General features: G+C 37.9%; 1 pseudogene; it reads right to left on the bottom strand.

Annotated features, from left to right (window-relative positions):
* Positions 1 to 4,257: 4,257 nt before the first annotated feature.
* On the bottom strand, positions 4,258 to 4,436 carry LOC6556028 (annotated as a pseudogene).
* Between the last annotated feature and the right edge of the window lie 331 nt (positions 4,437 to 4,767).

Genomic DNA, 4,767 nt, shown 5'->3' with positions numbered 1-4,767 from the left:
GAGCGTCTTTGGCCTTAGTGCACTCGATAGAGGCATGCAAGTACACGCAAGTGTACTGCAGTCTGCAGTACCTCTTGGTATGCCCGAAAGCCTGGCAGCGGTAGCACTGCACCAAGTCATTGAACTTTCTGGGCTCCTCGGTTGTGAACACCTTTTTGTTGTTGCTTGAAGGCTCCAGGTTTACAAAGAACATAGCCATAGGGTTCTTTGTGGTTCTTGAGATGGCGTTCTTGAGGTCTCAAACAATGTGTCCGAGCCCCTTTAGTTCTTCAGTGATGTAGTCAACTGGCTTCGTTGAATGTAGCCCCTTAATTACCACGCGAAAAGCTCGGTTTTCCTTGAGCTGGAAAGACCTAAAGGCCATGTTGTGGTTGTTCATGTGGCTAACAATTTTCCGATATGTCGAGCTGTCTTTCGACATAATTGTTACGCTACCTCCTGCGGTAGCATTGTAAGCGAAGCTACCTGGCTCGGTGACTTCTCCAAGGAACTTTGGGGTTTACAGTCGAGGCTACGTTAGGTGGCTCCTTGCGCTTGCCTGCATTCTTCTTAGTTACCAGCGTTTGCCAACCATTTTTCTTAGAAGTGGGCAAAGCCACATTATCCACTTCCATAGCGTTTTTGCCCATGGGAACTGCGTGCAGTAGCACGTGTCTTTAAGATCTTTGCCTTTTCTGTATGAGTGTGTGTAATTGTCAGGCGCAGAAGGGGGGAGCAAAAAGCGCCATCTTTTTAACTATAGGGGTAAAGGCGCAACCTAGGTCGAAACTGGTTGTGGTTATCGGATTCAGTTTAGCCAGTATACACACCACTGGAACAGCTGTTCCACCAGCTGAGTAGGCGATGACTGGTGACACCAGTCAGCTGATTTGCTAGCTACGTGAACTTTTGCAAATAAGTTAAATACCATCTGCAGCCAAAGGACACGTTGCATGAACTTGCGTTCGTGTATCACACGCACTCCAGGACTTGACCCAACTGTCTGTACGTTTTTAAAGATTCCAGGTTAACTTTTCACAGCAAAAATCACTCAGAAAATAAACACTTTATTCGTAGGCACGTCAGCACTCGACGAGAGTTGTCAAAAAACTCCACTAAATTGATGACGAGGCATTTGGCTACTCTGGGCACTCTGGGCGCCGTGGGATGGAATGCTGCTTCCTTTTATAAAGACATGATGAGTACTTATATATTTTATATCGAATCATCAAGCAAAGGATAAGCTTCAATGGGTCGCAGTATGGCAGCTGCTCAACCACTTACAACACCTTGCCTGTTACAAAAGTCGTTTACAATTGATTCTAGGCTTTGTCATTGTATTAAATAATGCTTTTATATGTAACTAGCGCGGCATCAGGTGATCGAAGATCCTCCCACTTTACTATGTTACAAAATTACATTGGCATCACATCCATTGTCGTTTATAAAGTAAATTATAAACTTTAAATGGTTTAGAAGCCATACAATGCAAATTGCCTCTTTCGCAACAACGTTTTGTCATTAGTAGGGTAATAGTAGGGTAATACTAATACTCAGTCCGCTCTGAGCTGGCCTTGGGACACCTCCGTTATTGAGAGATGTACCGACTGGTGACACCAGTCAGCTGATGTTAAATACCATCTGCAGCCAAAGGACACGTTGCATGAACTTGCGTTTGTGTATCACACGCACTCCAGGACTGTCTGTACGTTTTTAAAGATTCCAGGTTAACTTTTTTACAGCGAAAATCACTCAGAAAATAAACACTTTTTTCGTAGGCACGTCAGCACTGGACGAGAGTTGTCAAAAAACTGGTACGGCCTGTTGAGAAGTTTGCGTGTCCCCACCATAAATTTTCAAGGTCCGAGGAGAAAATATAGACACAACAGTATATGTCATGCTCTTCTAGCCCATCTTCCATATCTCTCTGCGAAAGACTTCCATGGTAGTTCGGCTATAAAACAGAAAAGAAAACTCTCGAAAAAACTCGATATCTCTCGACGGCTTCTTTATGGCCCATATTTAATAACAAACGGATACTCAACAGGTTATGGAATTGGAACCGTATTCCCTTTCGTTCAAAATTATTCAAGTGTATTATTTTCGCTTTTTTATATAATTTGGCATTTTTGTTTTACTTGAAAAGTTTCGGCTTTCGCCTTGAACTTAGGACCGACTAACTCGTGATCAACCACTGTTCACACGAAACCCTTCTCCACTTCAGTCCTCCAAGGTCTCATTCGATTATTTGCTACTACCACCAAGATCTGTACCAATGGCAGCTCCATTGCAGGCTTACGCCAAACACTTCTACGCATACCATTGTACCTTCCTACTCACTAAAGTTTCAAAATTTATATCACAAGTAATATAAATCATCTACTTCAGCGGTAACGTATAGGTATAAAACTTAATCGCCATCCATTTTAAGGTCTAGTTGCTTCGGCAGGTGAGTTGTTACACACTCCTTAGCGGATTTCGACTTCTATGATCACCGTCCTGCTGTTTTAAGCAACCAACGCCTTTCATGGTATCTGCATGAGTTGTTAATTTGGGCACCGTAACATTACGTTTGGTTCATCCCACAGCGCCAGTTCTGCTTACCAAAAGTGGCCCACTGGGCATATTAGATCATAACCTTGAACTTCATATCAAGAAAGTTAAGGTTCTTACCCATGTAAAGTTTGAGACCCTAAGGCCTCTAATCATTCGCTTTACCAGATAAGATTATTTTATATATTATTAAAATGCACCAGCTATCCTGAGGGAAACTTCGGAAGGAACCAGCTACTAGATGGTTCGATTTCGCCCCTATACTCAATTCTGACAATCGATTTGCACGTCAGAACTGTTTCGGTCTTCCATCAGGGTTTCCCCTGACACCAACCTGATCAAGTATAGTTCACCATCTTTCGGTTCACAGCATATATGCTCAAGGTACGTTCCAGTTAGAGGCATAAATAATATAAATATACATTATACATAACTATACAGAACGCCCCGGGATTGTGTTTATTAGCTATAAATAGTTAAAAAACTAATCTCATTATTAGTCAAGTTAATTACTCTATTAGGTTTATATCCCAATAACTTGCACATATGTTAGACTCCTTGGTCCGTGTTTCAAAACGGGTCCCGAAGGTATCCTGAATCTTTCGTATTGTTAATCATACAATAAATATCATATAATAAACACATATTATAGAATTCCGAAAAATTAACGCACTGTAATCATATTAATCTATCAGCACTTTATCGAATTAATAACATTTATTCTGTGTTTAAATGCTAGCAATTTAATTGGAATAAACTATAAGTTATATTTTATGATAAATTTGGTATATGCTAATAGATTACAATGTCCTTATATGGAAAAAATTCACACTATCCTCATAATATTATTTAAATATTACAATTTTAATGATGCGTTTTCCATAACGGATATTCAGGTTCATCGGGCTTAACCTCTAAGCAGTTTCACGTACTGTTTAATTCTTTATTCAGAGTTCTTTTCAACTTTCCCTCACGGTACTTGTTTACTATCGGTCTCATGGTTATATTTAGTTTTATATGGAGTTTACCACCCACTTAGTGCTGCACTATCAAGCAACACGACTCTTTGGAAACATCATCTAGTAATCATTATGGTTATACGGGCCTGGCACCCTCTATGGGTAAATGGCCTCATTTAAGAAAGACCTAAATGTTAATTTCTCATACTAGAATATTGACGCTCCATACACTGCATCTCACATTTGCCATATAGACAAAGTGACTTAGTGCTGAACTGTTTTCTTTTCTTGTTAGTTTATTTTCCTCCCCTAATTAATAGGCTTAAATTCAGGGGGTAATCCCATATGAGTTGAGGTTGTATATAACTTTTTCTTGCCATTAATTCTTTATACATAATGATAAAAACATTTTATTAAATTATTTCTTGTAGCAAAGTGCTTTCCATTAAACGAACCAACGAAGAATAATAACATACTCAGGTTTTTTCTATTTCCGAATCATTAATAAGAGACAATTCTAGATGAAAAATAATTAAATTTTTTATGCTAGACATTTCTCAGTATTACTTGATCGAAAAAGAAAATATTTCTATTCGTTTTTCACATCCAAATGTGAGATAATGTTTTTCATATATATTTTTTAATATTATGAATAAAAAAATTATTATTTTAACCAATAATATTATTGGATAATACTATAATATTATATATTATTATAATATACCATATGCTTATAAAATTTATAAACAACTTAATTAGCATAGTCTTACCCTCAACCATATGTGGTCCAAGCAGCACTATAAAATGAATTAAAGTACTTAACAGCATGGACTGCGATATGCGTTCAAAATGTCGATGTTCATGTGTCCTGCAGTTCACACGATGACGCACAGTTTGCTGCGTTCTTCATCGACCCACGAGGCGAGTGATCCACCGCTTAGAGTTATATAATTAATGTTTATATAATGTCAATTTTGTTTTTATTGAAAGAAATTAAAAATACACCATTTTACTGGCATATATCAATTCCATCAATAAATGTATTTTTATACCTAAAATAAATGCTGCGAAATGTCTTAGTTTCATATAAGCATTATGTATCATATAATCTGGTTATTTACGGTTTATATTTAACTATGTTTGGGCGATACTTACTGAAATTTATATAAAACACTAACCTGATGGGTACCAGGTACAACATTGTATATTTTAGGTTGTTGCATTAGCCAACGTATGCTCATAACTAAGAAGAACAACGCGCAACGCGTGTATATTA

Source organism: Drosophila erecta, unplaced genomic scaffold (genome assembly GCF_003286155.1).
Source record: "Drosophila erecta strain 14021-0224.00,06,07 unplaced genomic scaffold, DereRS2 tig00000329-arrow-arrow-pilon, whole genome shotgun sequence".
Lineage (NCBI taxonomy): Eukaryota > Metazoa > Arthropoda > Insecta > Diptera > Drosophilidae > Drosophila > Drosophila erecta.
Note: the sequence above shows the minus strand (reverse complement) of the source record. Positions and strands in the feature narration are given on the sequence as shown.